The sequence below is a fragment of the Sciurus carolinensis genome, chromosome 4 (assembly GCF_902686445.1).
Source record: "Sciurus carolinensis chromosome 4, mSciCar1.2, whole genome shotgun sequence".
Classification (NCBI taxonomy): domain Eukaryota; kingdom Metazoa; phylum Chordata; class Mammalia; order Rodentia; family Sciuridae; genus Sciurus; species Sciurus carolinensis.
In genome coordinates this window covers 91,872,461-91,896,985 of record NC_062216.1, presented here as the reverse complement: position 1 = coordinate 91,896,985, position 24,525 = coordinate 91,872,461, and the positions used below count along the sequence as shown (strand labels likewise).

The 24,525-nt window shown below is 35.8% G+C and overlaps 1 protein-coding gene across 4 annotated transcripts in view; it reads left to right on the top strand.

The window, feature by feature from the left end:
* The window catches only part of Lmntd1 (lamin tail domain containing 1), a 448,551-nt gene that overhangs the window by 146,958 nt on the left and 277,068 nt on the right, over positions 1-24,525 (top strand). For 3 of the 4 annotated variants that reach the window (XM_047548968.1, XM_047548965.1, XM_047548967.1), the window contains exon 3: positions 9,975-10,123. The exons of the other annotated variant lie outside the window; for it this stretch is intronic. The gene's annotated coding sequence lies outside the window, so the exon portion shown is untranslated. The remainder of the gene's footprint in view (positions 1-9,974; positions 10,124-24,525) is intronic. 4 annotated transcript variants of the gene reach the window in all.

The window sequence follows — 24,525 nt, the reverse complement described above, 5'->3', positions numbered from 1 at the left end:
CTTAAAAAATCCTATGACCTGGTTTGAAAACCTTCTACCTATTAGGTTCTCAAAGTGATCCAGCCTAGACTGGAGGAGGACCCCTTAGGTTTTCCTTTCAGTCCTAGGAATATGTGATAATGGCTATGTGTTTTAAGTTGGATTAGAAAAAATTTATTTTAAGAATAAATTCATCTTTACAATACAGAGAAAAATGTTAGTTTTATGATATGATGACACTTGTATTGGGCTTCTGGACTTCAGATTGACATGGAACTGAATCATATAAAAATTACAGTATACGAGTGAAAGAGTTAAGACACTGGAGCTTGTTCTCATGATATTAGAATTAATACTGTCAGGGCATGCTAAATGGGAAGTCAGAAAAAAAATAGTCCTATGTGGATGATGAATTTCATGTTAGAACAACAACAACAACAAAATCATCACTTGATGTCATTTGATTTTGATTGGATGATAAAAGAAGATTTTCTCTTTCCCTCTCCCCACCTTTCTTTTTGTCCTGGAGATAACCTTGTTAGCTCTTAATTTGGTAATATTTTTTAATGCTGCTCCTGATAGGTGCTCATAAAAATAGTGGAATTGCTGAGTCAGTCATACTGTAAATAGTACAGTTATCTCCCTTTGTGTTTTTGAAGGGAGAAAGGAGAAAAGAGAGAAGAAAGATGGCATGGAAACATCAGCTTTTAAAAAATAGAGGATGATTAAAATGCTTTTAAAAGAGGTCAGATTTATAGCCTTATAGACTGAAGGCCCCGTTTATTCACAGGAAAGCAGAAAGAAGTTATCTCTGCTTGCTAGTGACTCATGCTGCTTAGCTAAGAGGGTCGCCCACAGATGGGAGGGTATTTTGGTTTCTAGGACTGTTCAATCTTCTTGTTCAGTTTACTCACAAAGGTGCTAATTAGGGTAAATTGCCATGGTTTATTTTTTCACTTTAACATCTGTTCCCTACGAGCTGGACACAGACCAGTGAGGCATTTTGTAGACTCATCCAGGGAAGTTAGAGGGTAATGATTTTGAGTCATTGTCTTAATAAGTTAAACTGTAAACCAGTGGTCTGTGTATGAAAGGCTCAGAACCCTATAAAGTCATGAACTTTCCATGCCTGTGCTATTGGAAATCATAGCAGCCAATGTTTTCAAAAGCAATAACTTCCGTACACAAGTGAGTTCAAGGAATAATGTGTAACTTTTTACTTTTTTCTTGGTAATATGGTTAATATTCGTGCCCAACACTGTTCTAAGTGCTCAGCATGAATTAACTCACTGACTCCCCACAGAAACCTCAGAAATAAGGTAGAGATGATTATCAAACCCATTCTAGTAAGGTCGAATAATGTGCATAGGAAGGAAATGGAAGCATCGAGGGGTTGCATAAGGAGTGATGGAGCTAGGATTCTAATTCAAGCAGCCTCACGCTAGAAATAAAGTGAAATAAAATATATGTGTGTGTTTATATCTACGTATAGAGAAAAACAAAGTAAATTGTGTGGTGTAACCTGGCAGTCTTGAAACTAACCCCAATACACCAATAAAGTTTTGCATATCAAGAAAACATATTTAGAACCTCCAGAGAGTACAGTGTTGCAATTTTTTTTCAGCCAATAGTGTCACCTGCTCTAGTTGTATTTCCACAGCTCCCTGCTCCATTTTTATATGACTTGAAGTGTGAACAGTAATTTAAATGTCCAAACCAGAATCTAGAGGAGAAGTTACTATTAAAGGTCAAAATAAATCCTTGCTAGTACTTTGCCTGTGGGGAGCTACCAAATGCCCAAGAGAAGATGTAAAATGATAAATAATAATAATAATAATAGTAATAATAATAATAATATCTAGGTGATCTCAGGAACTATTTTATGTAAAGCCCACAAACATTGATATTGTTGTTTTCTTTCCCCATATTATACCATGCAGGTCATATACAGGGACAAGGGAATCTAGAAACTCTCTGCTAACTTTGGAAGAAATATTGATAGAAAATAGTTTGTGATAAAGGAAAATTACTATTAAAAATATAGGTCCTCCCCCAAAAATATAGGTCCCGAATACTTATTCAACAAATTTGGGAATTTTTAGAAATTGGAGATTTAAGTGCTTGATAATACTCCCCTATAATTTGGTTTCAGTTCTATCTACAGGAATCTTTGCCCTTCTATTTAACTCTTTGTTTATTTGCTGAAAAAATAAAATTTTATTGTCCACTTTTTCATTTGTAACTATTTCTTTGCGTAAGGAACTCATTCTCTATTGCCATGATATTGTTCCTGGAATGGGAATCCAAAGAACCCAGTTAAATCTCCAGATTTCTCTTAACATTTCCAAGCAGACAACATTTCAATTTCTGAAAAATATTCTTTCTTTTAACTGACTGGAAGATATTTTAGTTGCCATTAGCTTTCTGTGGTACATGCCATTATATTTACATCATGGTTCATTTCTCCTTTTGCCATAGGTGATTGTAATATGAATGGCTAAATCTTCAAGCCTAAACTTTATATGAGAAATATAGAGTGTTTTTAGAGGGACAGCTGTATTCACTTGTATGTGATTATCTAAGTGTCATAGCAACACTTATCAGAGAGACTATTTCTTCCCTGCTGCATTATCCCAGCACCTTCATTGAAAATCAATTGTCCATAGCTGTAGAGGTTTATCCCTGGACTGTCACACTTGAAATGTGATACTAATTTGAAGGTCCAAACCAGGATCTAGGGGAGAAACTTCTATAAAAGACGCCTACAAATTCTTGTTAGTACATTGCCTGTGGGGAGCTACAAAATGTCTAAGTTGTAAAACAATTATATTTAGATGATCTCTGGAACTATTTTATAAAGCTCACTAAGCATTATCATTGTTGCTTCTTTCCATAGTCTATTTGTCTGTCTTTATGCCAGAACTCAAACTTTCACTTCTTGAAATGGAGGTAGACAAGATAGATGTTCATACTAAATATAAGCAAAGATTTAAAAAAGCATAGTTTCTGCTATTAAGGAGCTCACAGTCTATATCTGGGATGCACACCCCTTGAAATTGTACACAATATTTTCGTGCATATACAGATAACATTTATGTAGAGAGAGGAATCCAAAGTTTTCCTTAGATGCCTAACATTGCATAGACAGAATGGTGTCTTTCCCCAATTCATATGTCGAAGCAATAACCCGTAATATAATTATTTTTGGAGACAGGACCTCTATGGACATGGATAAGGTTAAATGAGTTTCTAAAGTGGGAGAATTAGTGTCCTTACAAGAAGAGCCACCAGCATTTGCTCATGTGCTCTCTCTCTCTACTCTCTGCCATGTGAGGGCCATCTTCAGGCCAGGAGTCTTCATCAGTAATTGAAACTGATTTGACTGGTACTGTTCTAGTCAGCTTTTTCACTGCTGTGACTAAAGGATCTGACCAGAGCCACTGTAGAGGAGGAAAATTGTATTTGAGGGCTCACGATTTCAGAAGTCTTAGTCCATAGACGGCAGGCTCCATTTCTCAAGGTTCAAAGTGAAGCAGAACATCATGGCAGAGGAAGGCAGTAGAGGGAAGTGACTCACATCTTGATCAGGAAGGAGAGAAAGAGACACTCCACTCTCCAGATACAAATATATACCCAAAGCCATGCCCCAATTCCCACCTCCTCTAGCCGCACCTTAACCACTTCAGCTACCACTCAGTTAATCCCAATCAGGGGATTAAATCACTGATTGAGTTAAGACTCTTACAACCCGATCATTTGTCCTCTGAACCTTCTTGCACTGTCTCACATGTGAGCTTTTGGGGTATACCTCACATCCATATTGTAACAGGTACCTTCCTATTAGACTTCCCAGCTTCTAGAAAAATGAGAAATAAATTTCTTTTGTTTGAATAGTTCAGTCTATGATATTTGATATTGTAACCCAAGCATACTAATACAAACACAAACAAAAGGATAATAATTTTGATAACAACTGTTCTCATCCTAGCTCTATATTTAAAAACTTCTGATTCTTGGGATGCATGCCTAGAGTTCTGATTCAGTTGCATGGAAGTGATGCCCAGGCATTAACATTTTTTTAAAGTCCTCAGGGGATTCTAGTATGGCCAGTAGTGAGGACCCTGGTCTCACCACTGGGAAGAGTCATCATTATCATTATAACAGTACAGTGTTATTATGTAAATAATTGCAATATTGTGATAAATGCCAAACAGAACTTTGCACTAGCTGTTCTTTCCCCTTGATGCTCACAAATTGTAGTTGAGATTTCTTATATGATATTAATTCTGATATAAAATATAATCCAAATCTTTATATTGTCTGCTGGGACAACTGGATATCTACATTCAAGACAGTGAAGTTTCATCTCTATTTCACATCATTTATGAAAATTAATGCAACATGGAACAACAATCTAATATATAAGAATTAGAACTATACAACCTTTAGAAGAAAGAATAGCCCTAAATTTTTGTGACAGATTTAACAATGGATTTTTATATGCAACGCCAAAAAAAAATAAACACAAGGAAAGATAGATAAGATTGGTTTCATCAAAATTTTAATCTTTCATTCATCAGAGGATATTATTATGATGAAAGAGAGTATTTTCCCCTTAAGTAAAGGAAGAAAATATTCACAAATAATATAGGAGTTTAGTATTCAGAATATGAACAAAAATCTCATATCTCATCAACAGAAGGACAAACAATCTAAAACATGGGCAAAGTATTTGAGTAGACATTTCCCTAAAGGAGATTAGAAAAATAGCCAGTAAACATCTCAATATCATTAGGCATTAGGGAAATGTAACTCAAAACCACAAAGAGATACCACTTCACACCCACTAGAATGGTTATAAATAAAAGGAAAAAAAAGCAGAGGATCACAGGTGTTGGCAAGGATGTGAAAAAACTAGAGTCCTTGTACATTGCTGGTAGTGATGTTAAAGGGTATAGTCACCATAGAAAAGAATTAAGTGGTTCCTCAAATAGTTATAGAATTATCATGTAATCCAACAATTTCACTCCTAGGAATATACCCCAAAGAATGGAAAAACAGATACTCAAATATGTGCACATGAGTTTCATGGAAGCAATATTGATGGCAGCCAAAAGGTAGCAACAATCCAATGTCATTCTACAGGCAATGAATAAACAAATGTGGTGTATACATACAATGGAATTGTTTAGTCATAAAAATGGTATACATTAAATACATTAAGCTATGTGAAAGAAGCCAGACATGAAAGATCTGGATGACTGTATTTGTATGAAATATCCAGAATAGGTAAATCCATAGAGACAGAAGGCAGATTGGTGATTGACAGCAGCTGAAGGAGGTGGAAATACTCATTGCCTAATGGGGTAGATTTTTGGGGAGTGATGAATTTTGGAACTAGATAGAAATTGTGGTTGAGCATCATTGTAAATGTACTAAATGCCACTGAATCAAGTACTTTAAAATGGCTAATTTTATGTTACGTGAATTTCACCTCAATTAAAAAAAAGTGAGGCAGTCTCAGGCAAATTTGGACAAGTTGGTTATCTATTCCTTGCATGTAAAGAAAGTTATGTGTAAAGCAACTGGTTCTGAGTTAGTCCTTGAAACTGTTTAATATGTGATACCTTTAAAGCACTTAGTGGAACCCAATAAATAATAGCTACTCTTAAAATTAGATGAGGGAGTTTGAAGCAATTTATAAAAACACCATACATAATATTAATCCCGTATCTGTGGCTCCTACCCCCAGTTTCAGGTGCATGATACACATTCACTTAATGTTTATAGAATTGATGTGACTGGCAAATCTCATTCTCATTCTCTTGAGTACAGATAGTGGAGAACAAATTATATATCTCATCACTTCAAATTCTGAAGACTGGTTGATTAATGCACCAGTAGACAATCAAGTTTGGGCAATATCTATTACTCCATATACTATTTCATATAAAAACATTGAAATCTCCACACAGGGAAACAACTGATATGGCACAAAGGCCCATGTTTAGTTTTCTGTGAGTAATGTTATATACCACTGAGACAGTGGTACCGTTAATAATTTGTCCTGTGGACTGGAACCTGAACTAAAGAAATCCATGTGTGACCTCCAGATGTCTTCTTAATTCCAACTGCAAAAGAAATCCAAGGAAAATTGGGGGCATCTCATCCCTAAATATGATGGTCTTTCTCCAAACCAGGCAATAAAAACTTCAGATTGTGAGTTTTGTCAGAGTCTTTGGTTTCATACTTAAAGACTCTTAAACTAGACCAGGATTCATGATCAGGAGCAAAAGCCTCTTTTTAATCTGTTAGGGAAAGCTTTTATGGGGAGGAAGTGTGCTGCTATTTTTAGTTCTGTACTTTTATTTTTAGTACTCCTGCATTCAACAACACATTCCTGGATACTAAATTAATGAGCCTTCCACATATATTCAATACTCTCCTTTGAGAACCTCGCAAAGTGCCACGCATTAGGTGAAACTCACTACGTTCTCACAGGGTTACAATTATGCCAGGTTTAGAGGAATAGTGTATTTAGTGTTGCAGTCTCATTTTATAAAGCAGATATTTTGTGACTCAAACAGGATCAACAATAAGGTTATTGGTAGGTGAATTTCTGCGTATTGACATTTATGACATAACAAATGCAGGGTCAATCCATAAAAAGACCATTAAATGGAATTCTCAATTTCAATCTTCTATCCTTTCTCCCCAAACAGTTCGGCAGTCTTTAGTCTAATCTCAGTACTTATCACCACAGGCTGCCCAAATGCTCAAGATTGGAGCTGGGAGTCTTTATGAAATCTTCCCTTTTCTTGCATCCTCATACCTATCCCATCAGCAAGTCACATCTTGTCATTTCCCTCCAACTTCCCTTCCCCATGCTGGTCCTGGATAACCAGGCTTCTTACCAACACTCCTGCTCTTGGGCTATTTCAGTACATTCTTTATAAATCGACCAGCATGATCTTTGCAAAAGGCAAACCAGTCATAGCTCGTTTCTGTTCAAAATCCTCTCTTGCTCCTCATACTCCTTCCACCAGTTGCGCTGGTTGTTGTCCATGAAGAAATGCTTCTGTCCTCTTCCCCTGGTTCATTTCACCTTGGGTATTCTGTCTAAAGTTGGCCTCCACCGCTATTACACACAGCAGCTATTATTATTCCTTAGCCCTCATTCATTTCTTTCATTATAGGACCATTTATATTTGTTTTATTATTATCCATTTATTAGTTTTCTACTTCTAGAATGAAGTTCCATGATGACAGTGAATGCGTCTTATTGACTACAGTATTTCCAGCTCTGATAGGGAGTCCACTAATGGCTAAGAGAATGAATTTGTCACTTTTTCAAAGGCTCTTCTCTTTTTCTGCTGCTTCTTTCCTTACCACCTCAGCCCCCAATCTGCTGATGACTCAGTAGAAACAGGTTAAATGATAGGCAGAGGTTAAATACTCTTTTTTGCTTTGCTGTGAAGATAATTTTCTTAAAATTTTGTAACTTTTCTTTCCCTTAAATATGTGTGTATAGGAAAGATTGGGATGGTGGGGAAGAGTTCACATATTTTTTTCTCTAAAAATGAAAGAGATGGAATATTTGTAAAAAATATGAAAATTAAAATTTTTTGGAGGCAGATCCAGTGTTTGGAAGCAAATTTTCTTCTCCAAGAATCAATTTGATTGAGTGCCAGAGTCTCATTTCATGTAAGGTGAACCTAGGAAAAAGGCATACAAAAAGATGGATGGATCTGTTATGGACCCCCATGAAGATTTCTCCTGAGTAAGTTGTTTCAAGAAAACCCCTTGTCTTCTAATTGACTGTATAACTTAGCCATGAATTCTTTGAATTCTTGTTTTTTAATATCAAAAGCAATAATGTGTATACTCAGTGTGGAATCCTCCTGCTGGTGATATTTTTGTAGCATTTTTTCCTACCATTTGGAAAATGAGGTTGGGCACTTTCTAGAGAGAGGTTAATTTTTCTTGGGCGACCTGATCCCATTTGTTGATTCATTCACTAACCACTTACTGGAGTGCCGATCACTGTTGGTAGTAAGATGAATCTTTATAGATGAATTTACCACTGTTTGCTGCCATTTTATGTCTCTCAGCTCCTTATAAAGATGTGATTTAAACTTAGGTGAGTTTAATATTTATTTTCTCTGTTTTGACATACTTCCTAAACTTTTTATTCTCTTACTATTTCACCAGATGTGGTCCATCTCTTCATACTTCCATATGACTCGTGATTTAACCAGTTTCTTAAATGTTTCCTGTCCCTCAAGGAATTGTATTTTTAATATTACTTTCCAAAAAAGACCTTGTCTCCAGAAGACTTTTAGATTCAGCACATCTGGTATAGTTCCAGGACATTTTTCTGTAAGTGCTAGAGCACTTCTATGCGGGTTCATTGGAGGACATCTCTCCAAACCATCAACATCAAACCATTTGCCTGGGCTGGTCATTCATCCAACTTTCAGTGATATTTATGAAGGTCAGAAGATAGTCACTAAATGTTTCATGATCTTTCCTTAGTTATTTCCTTCATTATATCATGGAGTCTACTTACCACTCTCACTACCATTTCAGGGTATAAGTATCAGATATACACTTTTTGATTTTTTTTTTATATATTATGGGTCAAAACTACTCATTACAAAATAAGTAGTGGAAAGAACAGCCACAGCAAAGTAAACAATATGTTTTAGAACTTAACTCAGGACAATAAAGTAGAGTACCATTTGGCACAGGGCCTTTGTAATATATGTGCTATTATTCTTTAGCCAGGAGCACATAAACAGTGGAGTATGTTGGGTAGATGTCTGGCTCAGAAGGCACCACCTACAGTATGAGGCAAAGGTGGGGTAAATGATTATACATATACTTACACATATATACACATATACATACATACAAACATGCATGCATTTATATGTGCATACATGTATAATATGTAGAGAAATGTGAGTCAACACTGTGTGAGACATTATCAAATTGGGTCTGTATGCATTATACTAAATATGAATCTGATAAAATACTTAAATGAATGCCCAACAAATTATAATTCGGTTTAGATAGTACACTTAGTGTTTCATTTCATTCTGTAATAAGGTTAGTTATATTGTTATTTACAATTTGTAACCAAGAAAACAGAAATCTGAATTCATTGTCCAAGGGTTTCCATTGGATCCTGTTGCCTCTCAGTATTCAGAGAATACTCAGATGTTTGGATGATAAAACAATTATTTATAATTTTAATTTACTTTTCTCTGTTGTTAGCCACAAATCATTTATGTGCCACCTTCTTAGTGTCATGTGCTTGCTTTTAATTAAAATCCTAAGGAAGCAGAACCAGCAAAGTGTATTACCATTATTATTCATGGTACACTGTTGGCTAAGGCTTTTATGATAAATGTGGAGCACAGAATTATACATTGTGAATATTTATGGAACTATCAGGAAAGAAACATTTAAAAAATCTAAACAGGGCTAGGGATGTAACTCAGTGCTAGAGTGCTTGCCTAGCATGTGTGATGCTCTGGACTCAGTCCCCAGTACCATAAAAATAAAAAATAAATAAAAAATTTAAAATGTAAACAAATCATACTTCCTAAGGAAAACTCCAATTTATAAACGAGAACTGTGTCAGATAATCTGCTGTAATTACTAAATGAATGAACTGTTGAAAAATGAGTTAGCTATAAAATGTTATAAAGTATAGCAGGTTAAACTACTTTTTTGAAGTCTTGCCAGGCTTAATAAAAAAAAAAAAAAAAAGTTAATATATTGTTTTTAACAAAGAGTTCCTGCAGGCAGAAAAGAAATTAGAACTGACTTGAAAATTCCCATCCTGCTTCATTCTCCTGTGGCGTTCTGCAGACCTTGATGGGGTTTGTTACATAATCAGCTTTGGCAGTCAATGGCTTCTTTTATTATAACGCAGAATTCTTGCCTAACACAGTCTCCCCTCCTTTTTTTTTTCCCCCTGCCCTCAGTTTCTTAAGTTACAAATGCATTTAAACAATGATCGAGTCATGCTGCAACAGGCACCGGGAGCAAATGAATAACTGCAGCAAGAAATAGCTAAGCATGGTTCTGAAATCCCAACATTGAAAAAAAAGTGAGACCTATAATGCTCAAAAGGGTGAGTCGATAGAAAACTTTTAATAACTCCACTGTGGTTCTATGTATGCTATTTTATCCTTGCTATTCACAGAATACATCAATGCTTAGTTTTAGGAAAAATATCACAAAACAATTATTTGCATTTCTCATTATGTATTATTTGGGAAGGGTCCAGATGCAAATGTATCATACTTTTAAAAAAATTTTTGGGCTGTAAAATAATTAGAGAGATGAAACCTAATTAAGGTAATAAAACAAATGTCTGACTTGAAATGAGTTTTACAATTAACCCAAAATGCTGTGGCTAGACCTCCTTAAACTCTAAGTGGCATTGAACCTCTTGGTGTTATTGAAAATACATTGCTGCCTTTTAATTATTTCAGGGACAAAACAACTTGATCTTTCTCCTAATATTATACTAATTTTGCCCCTAAGTAACTCAGTGATGCTCTTTCCTCTACAATAAAAAGCAAGTTTTTTTTTACAAAAACTTGCCAGAATGAGACTTGATCGTGAGCTGGCTAAAACTCACCTGAGATGTGAAGATGACAGAAATATCACCAAACGTGACCATAACTCTTACAATCAGATATAGTGATGGTTCCACAGCAATGTGAAGGTACTCAAAACCATTGAACTATTTCACCTCAATAAGGTTAAAATGATAAATTTAATGTTGTGTGTATCTCTCACAACAACAACAAAAAAGAACAAATATATTATGCAGTGCTCACTTGGGCACCTACCACCACCTTCAGGAAAAAAAAGACTATATTCAATTTGACATTTTACGAGAGTTCTCCTGGGATCCATTACTCCCCCTGACACTTCATGTCCCTTCATGATGTTCTTCCATCCCTGTCCTGACCTGAATTTTGCTTTTATCCTTCCCTTGCTTTATTTTTCAACCTTGCACAGCAAAAGGCTTTATGAATGGAATCTCCTTCTGTGTAATTTTCTGAAACGGCTTTTTTATTAGATCTTTAGTTCCAGATCCATTCATCTTGTTACATGTAGCTATATTTCCTTTATTTTCACGGATATATAATATTCCATCCCATGAATATACCATCAACTACTTGTTCATTTGCTGAATAAGTGAATGAATCCATTGATTGACATTTGAGTTGCTTCCCTTTTTATCCTTGTTGTTATCATTACACAGATTGCTATGAACTATTCGTCTCCTTATGTACATGGACAAAATTGTCTCTGTGGCCCTTTACAAATAAAACAACTTTTCTATTTAATGCCAAATTGTTTTCCAGATTTATCTGTTCAGCATTCCACCAGCCTAGGCTTATAATGTTTTGCTGGTCTGGCTTACGTCACATGGCAGCTCATTATGTTTTTAATATTCATCTCTCTGATTTCTAATGAGGCTGTGTATCTTTTCCTTCTTATCAACCCTTTGTGTCTTCCCTTCTTTGGAAAGCCTATTCAGCCCTTTTGTGGGTTTCTCTTTTGGGTTCTTTGTCTTTTTCTAATTAGTTTGCAGAACTTCTTTTTGTGAGTGATACACTGTAAGTCCTTTCTCCCAAGTCGTGACTTCTTTTTTGTTTTTTATGGTGTCTGCATTGACAATTCTTTGAATTTCTATTATGGATGATCTCATGATGGAAGGAGCAAAAACTTAGTTTTAGGGATTGAGGCTGTCCCTTACTGTGTCACAAACCAGGCAGAGTCTAGCATCCTAGAAGGCTGAACTGTGTTTCTCTTGACCAAAGGTAGTAACTACATCCCAGCATTCAACTACATCTTGGTCATCAGTAGGTAATATTTTCATAGTAGTTTAGTTGTGCCTGGAACAAATGATTATTCCACCAATTTTCCTATGACACTGCACAGCATTTATTCAAGGAGCCATACCTGACTGATAGATGACTGCCTTTTGTCCAACTTATTCCAACAGAATAAGCTGTGGACATTCCAGGCTCCCATATTGGAATCACAGACTTTGTAAACAGACCTGTTTCCAAAACCTTTGTCTTCATTTTCCAAATGGATGAGATTACATAAGACCTTGGATTAAATTTTCTTTTCTCTGTTTTGGGACTAATGATAGCTACCCTGGAGGATTTTTGAGAGATTGAAGTAAATAATCTACTTGGAGAACACATCATTTAATATATGCTCAGTAAATGGCAATTATTAGTGGTATTATAATTATCAAATTCATGTCTACACCAAGAATCACTGTACATAGATACTTCCATGTTATTAAAATAAAGGAGTATAAATTTAAACTCAAGGGAAGGTAGAATTCTAATCAGAACTCAGAGTTACAAGCAGCAGGATAAATGATTGTTGCCATAATGCCAGGCCAGACCCATAAGAGAGAAGTTAGGTATAGATGTCCTTACCTTCTCCATCTGCCCTCCTAATCCCCACTATACTTCTAGTTTAATCCAGTGGTACCATTCTAAGAAATAGAGTAACTAGAGCATGTTTTATTCTCTTCTTGCATAGAGAGAGCTCTTTAGAAACCAGGCTGGAATTCTTTCTCATCTCCTTGCCCACATTGAGCTCATATGCAGCACAGAGATCTTTTGATTTGCCCTAACTTGTGAATGAAAATGACATTATTGCTGCCCATGAGGAGTTTAAAAGTCTGTTGGGAATAAAATTCCTGTCAAAAAAGGAGAGTATTGAAGAAAAGGTAATTGTCCAACTATGGGTTTTATTTTAATAGCTACATACTTTAAGAAATTAATTGATATAGCAAAATAATTATTAATTGAAATTGGTTATATTTTTAAAATTTGCCACTTATTTTAAAAAGTGCTCTCTTTACCTCCCCTGTTTTGTTTCCTAAACAAATGCCTTGAGTGAAGGTCCAATCTGATAACTTACTAGCTTCAAGTTAATTTTCCATGTGCTCATCATTGTGTTCAAAAGTGGTTGTTTACTTGATTGACAGGAAAGGTGGATCAATTTTTTTTCCCATGTTAAGTGAACTGACCTGCCCAAGGTCACCTACTGTTAGGGAGTCATTTTCACGACAGAGCTGAAGTATTTAGACTTGTAGTTCTGTACTTCTTCATCTCACTGATTTTTCCAGCTCAAGTGAAGATCTATTTTTGTCTGGAGAGTTTAAGGTGTGAGGCTAGTGATGGAATGAATGGCTCTCACAGGGAACAAGAACTCCAGCTTCTCAGTGACAGCCTGTGCCTGCCTCTCCTCCAGGATGCTTTCCTGCTTATCAAAGGAATGAAGACAAGTGGACTTAGGTCCCACTGTGCTGCAGTGCCTTTGAAAATGATTGTGAAATATAAATCAGGGTTTCCGTTTCTGAAGAAATAGCAAGAAAACTGTAGCCCAAATAGTAGAGTTTAAGAAAATAATCTGCAAGACCCTTTCGAGAGTCATTTTAAAAAAGATACCCAGAAAGAAACATTGAAACAAACAAACAAACAAAAACAAAACATTTACTATTCCATTGTATGATTTTGGGATATTTCTCTACAACAGTCATTTAGGTTCTTGGCCCTGTTTCTGCTCTTTCACTATGGCAGATGATGTCACCTTGTTATTGGTACTCCTTTGGCTGTTTGACCAATGTCCATCAAGTTTCTAGATAGAGAAATGTTTACATAGGTTATGCCTTTTGTCTGTGGATGGATATGTCAGTTATTAGCATTGAAATGTCAGAGAGCTGTTGTGTTAAAAGATGAGGGACTCCAAATGACAGGTGACTGGTGATAGTTTTTTCAAAAATTTTTTTTATGATGTTGAGCTAGAAAGTGGGCATATGTCATTGTCCCTCTCCATTAATTACTGAATTCTAGTTCCTTTCTCAATGTGCAAAGTGTCTTGGGGGGAATCAAAAACATCCCAGGAACTTGGAAGCTTGTTACAAGTGCATAAACCACAGGCCACATTCTAGGCCTACTGAATCAGAATCTGCATTTTAGCAAAATATTCATGTGACTTTGGAGCACATTAAAGTTTGAGAAGTGCTTCCCTAATGTATATGTCAAAGAATAGGTCCATATTCTCTTCTCTTTACACTTACTTTTGCCCTGTTACTATAAATCTTTCCAAATATTCTTCACTATTTAATTTAATTACATAATACATAGGATGTGCATGTTTGATTCTGCCTTTTCTAGTGGAATGTGAAGGAAGGGTTGGAAAAAGGCAGCACAAAGACAGGACTATTCATATCCTGTATAGACATGAATCTTAGGCATTCTGACTTCTTTATATTGAAAAATTTATTCTTAATGGGGACTGGTCTAGTCAAAATTATTGACCAATATAATACTTGTTAAATTAATAATAAAAGCACCAATAATCATGAAAATTCAATTTAAGTGAAATAGTAGAGTTAACATTCTTTTTACCTCTGAATTTTTGTGGTTTGTGCTATTGTTAGTGACACAATCACTGTCACATTGGAAAAGAATAGTATTGATTTAAACTTCATGAAAATAGGCAAATAGATACCAAAGGTTGGGAAGGTTCTTAAAGTTAATATTTTCAGAATATGAAAACTTAATAAAAATGTTCTTCCCTCCCTTTCTTCCATGATGGGTATTACAGGTGATTTTTGCATTGTGTATACCTGGAGAACAATGGGCCTGGGTTATTTTGGGAAATGTCACAGTTCTATTAAGCTGAAACCACATTTGGAATTGTGGGGCAGTCTTGTCCTTTGACCACCATAGGATAACAACAGTGTTGGGGATACCAGCTAAATCTCTGAAAGCACAATATATTAGATGTGCCCTAATAGTTTCTGAGTTTTATGAAAACAAAATGCTAATTGAATAACAAGCAAACAGGCAAATTATATTACTCTAGAATTCTACAATAAAAAATTCAGTTCCTGTATATGAATCACTATTAATTGCTTGGCATGCATTACCACCAATTGTGTTATGTGGAAACCATTATTCTTTTTTTTATTAGAGTATTATACTTATACATAATATTTGGGTTCCTTTTCACAAAATTATACATACAAGGAATTTGATTTCAATCCCTATCCCCCTTCCTTCCTCTCTTACTCTCCCTTTTCTCCTTTCTCTACTGATCTTCCTTTCATTCCTTTATTTATTTTGATTCATACTTCCTATATATACATAAAGATGAAGTTCCCTTTGGTACATTTATGTATGCATATAATATGATTTTCTTAGATTTATTCCACATTTCCTCCCCTCTCCCTTCCTTCCTCCTTCCTTCCTCCTTCCTCTCATCTCCTATTTCTGCTCCAATGATCTTCCCTATATCTTCATGATATCAATCCCTTCCCCCACTGCTTGCTTTCCCTTATTTTGCTCTAACTTCCACATATGAGAGAAACCATTTAACCCTTGACTTTTTGAAGTCTGGCTTATTTCACTTATGATTTTCTCCATTTCCATTTACTGGCAAATGCTTTTATTTCATTCTTCTTTATGACTGAGTAAAACTTCATTGTGAATACATACCACAATTTATTGATCCAGTCAAGAAATCCAGATTGGCATCTGAATTGATTCCATAATTTGGCTATTGTGAATTGTGATGCTATAAACATTGCAACTGCTATTGTGTCATAGTATGCTGATTTAAGTTCTTTTGGACAAATACCAAGAAGTGAAATAGTTGGATAATGTGGTAGTTCCATTCCTAGTTTGCTGAGGAATCTATAGCACTTTCCAAAATGGTTGTACTAATGTACAAACGATGTATGAGTGTACCTTTCCCCCACTTCTTCAGGAACATTTATGATTATTTGTATTCTTGATAATTGCCATTCTGAGGGGAGTGAGATGAAATTTTAGTGTAGGTTGATTTGCATTATTCTTATTTTAAAGAATCCAAGGTTTGCGGTTGGGGCTATAGCTCAGTGGTAGAGTGCTTACCTAGCACACATGAGGCACTAAGTTCCTCAGCACCACATAAAAATATAGATAGAATAAAGGTATAAATAAGATATAATAAACCATCTTATTTATATAAATAAATAAGATAAAATAAACCATCTACAACTAAAAAAAGTATTAAAAAAGAGTCTGAAGTACATGAAAATTAAACAGTGTTCCTAAAGTTGTGCAAATAAATGATGGAGCTCATATGCACACTGAGGTCTTTACCTCCCCACAAAGCAACTCTTTGATAAGCCATGTAGCTCTCAGCCACTTGATGTGTAATGAATGGTTGCTGTTTCAGGCACCTGGGAAAGTCAGCTTCACATAGAGGACTCCCATGGGACTCCACAGCCCTGACTCACTCTAGAGCCGCTGAGGTCCTGGGCTCTTCTGGCAAACAGTGAGAGTCTGATTGAATTTCTAGGTCACGGCAATCCCAGGTCTGCAAGGACCTACCTGTATTGCTTATAAGGAGTGTGTGCTGTTTTGTCAATTTATTTCAACATCTACAGTTAATTTTATCAGTGGAGCTCTTACATTCCATTTTTTTCAGGTCTTTTCTCTATAGTGGTTTTAAAATTTTTATATTACTCTCCTTTACTGGTCTTCTTCTCTTGTACGGGCATACTCAAGTCACCCCATCCTCCATCCTAAAAAAAAAAAAAATCAGCCAGCACTCAGAAACATATTTTTCTTTTTCTCTCAATCAAAATCAATCTCTCTTTCTCCCACTTTCTCACTCTCATTCTCTCTCCCTCTCTCTCTCTCTCAGTTTCTCTGTCTTGATACTGAGAATTAAACCCAGAAGCAATTTACCAGTAAGCTACACCCCCAGCCTTTTTGTTTATTTTTTATTTTGGGACAGGGTCTTTCTACATTGCTGAGGCTGTCCTCCAACTTGCAATCCTCCTGCCTCAGCTTCTGCATTGCTGGGAACATTTTCTTTGACTCTGGTTCTCCTTCATACTATTGCTCCATTCTTCCATATCCTCTCATCCCTTCTATTTCTTGAAACAGTGGCTGTCTCACTCACTGTCTATAAATCATTATTTTTCATCCACTTTTGAACTCACTGTCCTCTAGTTTTCTTCTCTACCTCTCACTGAATCTAATTTCAAGATGCTGAGATTCAGTGGCTTTCTTATTGGAAGTAAATGGACAAGGAAAGGGACTTTAAATGACATTTATGGAAAACCTACTCTGAGCTATCTTTCTGCACTGAACTCTGTCTATATTTTCTCACCTAATCCTCATAGTAACCCTATACTATTTTAAATCATCATTGTCATCATTATTATTATTGTTTAAACTTAGGGAACAGGTTCAGGGCATTCAACTAAAAGAAGATAGAGAACTGATTCAAACCTAGTTCTATCTGACTTAATATTCTATACTGTGCATTATACAAGGCAAAAAGAAATAGTGGGGGCAGTCAGGTGGGGGGAAGAAGAATAGAAAGAAAAAAAGGAAGAAGAGACTGGAAGAAAGTAGAGGAAAAATGTGAATCCAGAAAAATTTCCCTACAGTAAGCAAAACATTCAAATTGACCACTAGATTAATTTCATGGCTACTCATATCTTTAAATTTTATTATATAGGTAGACCTTAATACAAGTTTAAAAGGAGAGCATAGAAAAAGGGAAAAATTAATATTAGTAGAAAAAAATAATGTTAGTAACAAACACTGCTTCTATCTCCAAAGTAGTATATTTAATTGAAGACCTCTGACCCTCTGTCAAGTTGTTTTCTATGTCAGTGAAGGCTACAGCCTGGGTGTCTAATTAATGATACTGCCACCTTGCACAACTTTCAGAGGGTGTTTTTAAAACACAAATAACTAGGATCTAGGGCAGATATCGAATGAACTTACCAAAATTGTGTGTGCTATTTAAATTTTCTTAAAATTATTCAAATTTCTCTGGCCTAGAAATCAGGACAGAATCTCAGGACAGATGGCTTGGTAATGAGTTTTTCACCTCTTTCGGCTGCCAAGCAATTTGGAAATTGCACTAGGCCTGGCCCCTGTCAGTACAGTTCAGCACTTCAACTTGAAGACTAGTCTGACACCAGGAAGTTGTCATCAGCAGCAGCTAATGCTTAGTGAGTGTGGCACACTGAGTGTCTTGAAATGGAAAGAAGAATGTTCTGTTCTGATTATGACTTCCTAATAAGTTTGGATTGTAGTTGAACTTCTGTGTGGAGCTAAAAGTTCAACTTTTATTTCCAGTCCAAACTCCCTTCTTACTTTGGGCCCAGTTATCCAATTATCTACTAGACATTTTTACTTGAATATCATGCAGGCACCTCAGAGTACACATATTCACTGTTCTTGATCTTCCCCAAAAAAACCCTTCATGGTCCAGTGTTTACATTTCAATGAATTAACTCCATCCACAGAGCTACTGATCTAAGCCTGGAATTCTTCGCCATGTCCTCGTTCGCTCCACCACATTGAGTTGCCAATGCTGGTTGATTCTACTTCCTAAACATCTTCTGAATCTACTTCTCTCCATCCCCACTGTCATCATGGTCTTTGGGTCACCATCAGCAGCTACTTATCTGAAGGTCACTAACTTTGCCCTTCTCTGCCCAATCCTTTTCTCTATGGAGCCAATGTGGTACAATACATCAGGTCTTGCCATTCTCCCACTGAAATCTAGCCCATGCTTTCTTCTGGCTGTGGGATGAAGTCTGAACTCCTCAGCATGGCTTAGAAAGTTTTTATCTCCCTTCTTACACCTTTTATTTTTAAAATCTTTTTATTAGTGCATTCTTGTTACACACAATAGTGGGATTCATTTTGGCTTAATCATATGTGCATGAGTATAATTTGCTCCATTGCAGTCCCCAGTACTTCCTCTTTCCCTGTCCTTATTCCACCCCTGTTCCCCTTCCTCTACTCTACTGGTCTTCCTTCTATTTATTTATTGTTTTTTAAATTGGTGCTTACAGATATACATAAAGTAGAACTCATTGTGGTATATGCATATATATAAACACATAGCATAATTTGCTCAATATCAATCTGTACTTCCTATCTTTTCTCATTCCTTTTCCCTCCCTGGAACCCTCTTCCTCTATTCTATTGATCTCCCTTCTATTTTTAAGGTACTTCCCCCTTTTCTCCCCCTAACATTGCTCTAGTTTCTACATATGAGACCCTTGATTTTCTGCATATCAGACACTTGACTTTCTGAGTCTGACTTATCTTACTAATGACAATGTGCTCCATTTCATTCATTTACCAGAAAAAGCTTCTTTGTGGCTTTGTAGAATTCCATTGTGTATATATACCACATTTTCTTTACCTGTTCATCTGTTGATGGGCACCTGGGCTGGTTCTATCAGTTGGCTATTGTAAATTGTGCCCAGCACCATTTCTTACTAGTTAGTCATTCTGTCAGAAAATATTTGAGTGCTTGTTGTGTGCCAGACTTTGCTTTAGGCTCTGGAGATATAGCAGTGAAAAAAACTGTCACTTATCTGAAGACGTTTGCATGCTAGTGGGAACGCACACAAATAAACATGGAAAAAATGGATGATTTTAAGTGTTGAAAGATGCACAAAGGGAGAACTTTGTGAGAGGTGCCTCCTTTAAGCTTCTCTTTATCCCATCTAAACTACATTAGACATTTCAGATGTTCCCTTCTCCCATTACCCTTGAGCACCTGTATGCTATTTCTTGTTTAATTGTCTACTTTTATCATGGGCCATTACAGATCTTCATATCCTAATGTCTAGGTATTGCCTGGCATATGTCATATTATTAATAGCTATTTGTTAAATAGATGAATGTTACTTCCTTGGTATGCATTAGTTGATAGGCTCTTATCTAATTGGATAAAAAATTTTAAGAAGTATGTATATATACTGAAATAAAGAAACTGATGATAACAAAAAATACAGGGATCTGAAATTTATAACTGTTGAGATACTTGCAGATTTATATACACTACATTTAACTTTTACACACTTAAAGTTTATACCAAATCAAGAAATTCTTACAGATAGTGGAATTCTATATATTACTCATTTCTTAGTTAGTCTGAGAAGTTATTTTGTTTGGACAGTTGTGAGATCAAAATTACACTCTGAAATTAAAACACCACAAGAAAAGAAGAGACATGAAATTGTGTCATTTTAGCTGAAGAAGCAAAAAAGTATATGGAATAGGCATAAACATTTTGGGCAATACGATATCAATCTTTCTGATTAGTTAGCATATTTGCCTTTGTAAAGTTTATACTATTAATCTGCTCTATCAAGGGTGAAACCCTTGCAACCCACACTCTCTTCCGTCTTCAGGTTCTGCTGGAAAAAATATTTTATCCACCTGTGCTCACCATAATACCAAGCAAAGAACAATAAATAATTCAACGTGAACAAAGTTTAGATTCACTTTATACATTTCTTTTCTTTTTACTTTTTTCTTTTATTTTTATTTAATTTAATTTATTTTTACTGTAAACAAATGGGACACATGTTGTTTCTGTACAGGCCTGTGCCATTGCTCCAGGCTTGGAAAATCAGTTCTATAAACTGAAATGAGGTATACATGTTCACCATACCATTAATTTTTTTTAAATTTATTTTTATTGTAAACAAATGGGATACATGTTGTTTCTGTTTCTACATGGAGTAACAGCATACTATTTGCGTAATCATACATTGATATAGGGTAATGATGTTTGATTCATTCTGTTATATTTTTCTTCCCCCTCAACCCTCCCACCCCTCTTTTCCCTCTATACAGTCCCTCCTTCCTCCATTTTTGCCCCCCTTCCACCCCCCATTATGTGTCATCATCCGCTTATCAGCAAGATCATTCATCCTTTGGTTTTTTGAGATTGGCTTATCTCACTTAGCATGATATTCTCCAATTTCATTCATTTGCCTGCAAATGCCATAATTTTATTATTCTTTATAGCTGAGTAATATTCCATTGTATATATATATATACCACAGATTCTTTATCCATTCATCAACTGAAGGACCTCTAGTTTGGTTCCACAATCTGACTATTGTGAATTGAGCAGCTATGAACATTGACGTGGCTGTATCTCTGTTGATTGCTGATTTTAAGTCCTTTGGGTATAGGCCCAGAAGTGGGATAGCTGGGTCAAATGGTGGGTCCATTCAAAGTTTTCTAAGGAATCTCTACACTGCTTTCCAGAGTGGCTGCACTAATTTGCAACCCCACCAGCAATGTATAAGTGTTCCTTTTTCCCCACATCCTCTCCAACACCTATTGTTGCTTGTTCTTGATAATCGCCATTCTAATTGGGGTGAGATGGAATCTTAGGGTAGTTTTGATTTGCATTTCTCATCTTACTAGAGATGTTGAACATTTTTTCATATATCTGTTGACTGCTTTTAGATCTTCTTCTGTGAAGTATCTGTTCATTTCCTTAGCCTATTTGTTGATTGGGCTATTTGTATTCTTGGTGTAGAGTTTTTTGAGTTCTTTATATATTCTGGAAATTAGTGCTTTATCTGAAGTATGAGTGGCAAAGATTTTCTCCCACTCTGTATGTTCTCTTCTCACATTGCTGATAGTATCCTTTGCTGAGAGAAAGCTTTTTAGTTTGAATCTATCCCAGTTATTGATTCTTGCTTTGATTTCTTGTGCTATGGGAGTCTTATTAAGGAAGTCTGATCCTAAGACGACATGTTGAAAATTTGGACCTACTTTTTCTTCTATAAGATGAAGGGTCTCTGGTTTGATTCCGAGGTCCATGGTCCATTTTGAGTTGAGTTTTGTGGAGGGTGAGAGATAGGGATTTAGTTTCATTCTGTAGCATATGTATTTCCAGTTTTCCCAGCACCATTTGTTGAAGAGGCTATCTTTTCTCCATTGCATATTTTTGGCACCTTTGTCTAGTATGAGAAAATTGTATTTAATTGGGTTTGTGTCCATGTCCTCTATTCTGTACAATTGATCTACCAGTCTATTTTGGTACCAATACCATGCCGTTTTTGTTACTATTGCTTTGTAGTATAGTTGAAGTTCTGGTATTGTGATACCCCCTGTTTCATTCTTCCTGCTAAGGATTGCTTTAGATATTCTGGGTTTCTTATTCTTCCAGATGAATTTCATGATTGCTTGCTCTATTTCTGTAAGGTACATCATTGGGATTTTAATTGGAATTGCATTGAATCTGTATAACACTTTTAGTAGTATGGCCATTTTGACAATATTCATTCTTCCTATCCAAGAACATGGGAGATCTTTCCATCTTCTAAGGTCTTCCTCAATTTCTTCTTCAATGTTGCGTAGTTTTCATTGTAGAGATCTTTTACCTCTTTGGTTATATTGATTCCCAAGTATTTTTTTTTTTTGATGTTATTGCAAATGGAATTGTTTCCCTCATTTCCCTTTCAGATATTTCATCGCTTGCATATAAAAATGCGTTAGATTTATGTGTGTTGATTTTACAGCCTGCTATTTTGCTGAATTCATTGATGAGGTCTAGAAGTTTTCTGGAGGAGTTTTTTGGATCCACTAAATATAGAATCATGTCATCAGCAAATAGTGACAGCTTAAGTTCCTCTTTTCCTATTCATATCCATTTAGTTTCTTTAGTCTGTCCAATTGCTCTGGCTGGAGTTTTGAGGACAGTGTTGAATAGAAGTGGTGAAAGAGGACATCCCTGTCTTGTTCCCGTTTTTAAAGGGAATGCCTTCCATTTTTCTCCATTAAGAATGATGTTGGCCATGGGCTTAGTGTAAATAGCCTTTACAATGTTCAGGTATGTTCCTACTATCCCTATTTTTTCTAGTGTGTCTATTAAATCTAGGTTATTGATTGTATTATTGAGTTCTATGTTTTCTTTGGTTGGTTTTTGTTTGGAAGATCTATCCAGTGGTGAGAGCGGTGTGTTCAAGTCACCCAGAATTATTGTGTTGTGCTCTATTTGATTCCTGAAATTGAGAAGGATTTGTTTGATGTACAGGGATGCACCATTGTTTGGAGCATAAATATTTACTATCGTTATGTCTTCCTAATTTACAGTTCCCTTAAGCAGTATGAAATGTCTTTCTTTATCCCTTCTGACTAACTTTGGCTTGAAGTCCAGTTTATCTGATATGAGAATGGAGACCCCAACTTTTTACTGATTCCATGTGCATGGTATGTTTTTCCCCATCCTTTCACCTTTAGTCTGTGGATGTCTTTTTCTATGAGATGAGTCTCTTGCAGGCAGCATATTGTTGGGTCTTTCTTTTTAATCCATTCTGCCAGTCTATGTCTTTTCATTGATGAGTTTAGACCATTAACGTTCAGGGTTATTATTGAGATATGATTTGTATTCCTAGTCATTTGAGCTAATTTTTGGTTTTTAACTTGGCTCGGTTTCTCCTTTGAGTGGTTTTTCTCTAAGGTAGTTCCTCCATTTGCTGTTCTACATTGTTGATTTTCATTTCCTCCTCATGGAATATTTTGTTGAGAACATTCTGTAGTGCAGACTTTGTATTTGTAAATTCTTTTAACTTTTGTTTATCATGGAAGGATTTTATTTCATCTTCAAATGTGAAGGTTAGTTTTGCTGGGTATAGGATTCTTGGTTGGCAACCATGTTCTTTCAGAGCTTGAAATATGTTGTTCCAGGCCCTTCTAGCTTTTAGAGTCTGGGTTGAGAAGTCTGCTGCTATCCGTATTGGTTTCTCCCTATATGTAATCTGATGCTTTCCTCTCGCAGTCTTCAAAATCCTATCTTTATTTTGAATGTTAGGCATTTTCATTATAATGTGCCTTGGTGTCGATCTGTTGTGATTTTGTGCATTTGGTGTTCTGTATGGCTCTTGTGTTTGATTTTTCATTTCATTCTTCAGGTTTGGGAAATTTTCTGATATTATTTCATTGAATAGGTTTTTCATTCCTTTGGTTTGTATCTCTGTACCTTCCTCAATCCCAATAATTCTTAAATTTGGTCTTTTCATGATGTCCCATAGTTCTTGGAGATTCTATTCATGATTTCTTACCATCTTCTCTGTTTGGGCAACTTTATTTTCAAGATTAAATATTTTGTCTTCATTGTCTGAGTTTCTGTCTTCCAAGTGGTCTAGTCTTTTGGTGATGCTTTCCGTTGAGTTTTTTTTTTTTTTTTTATTGTAAACAAATGGGATACATGTTGTTTCTCTGTCTGTACCTGGCGTAAAGGCATACCATTTGTGTAATCGTAAATTTACATAGGGTAATGTTGTTTGATTCATTCTGCCATTTTTTCCCTTCCCCCCTCCCCTCCCACCCTTCCCCTCCATCTATACAGTCCTTCCTTCCTCCATTCCTGCCCCCCTCCCTAAACCCAACTCCAACCCCAACACTAACCCTTCCCACCCCCCATTATGTGTCATCATCCACTTATTAGCGATATCATTCTTCCTTTGGTTTTTTGAGATTGGCTTATCTCACTTAGCATGATATTCTCCAGTTTCATCCATTTGCCTGCAAATGCCATAATTTTATCATTCTTTGGCTGAGTAATATTCCATTGTATATATATATATACCACATTTTCTTTATCCATTCATCAATTGAAGGACATCTAGGTTGGTTCCACAAT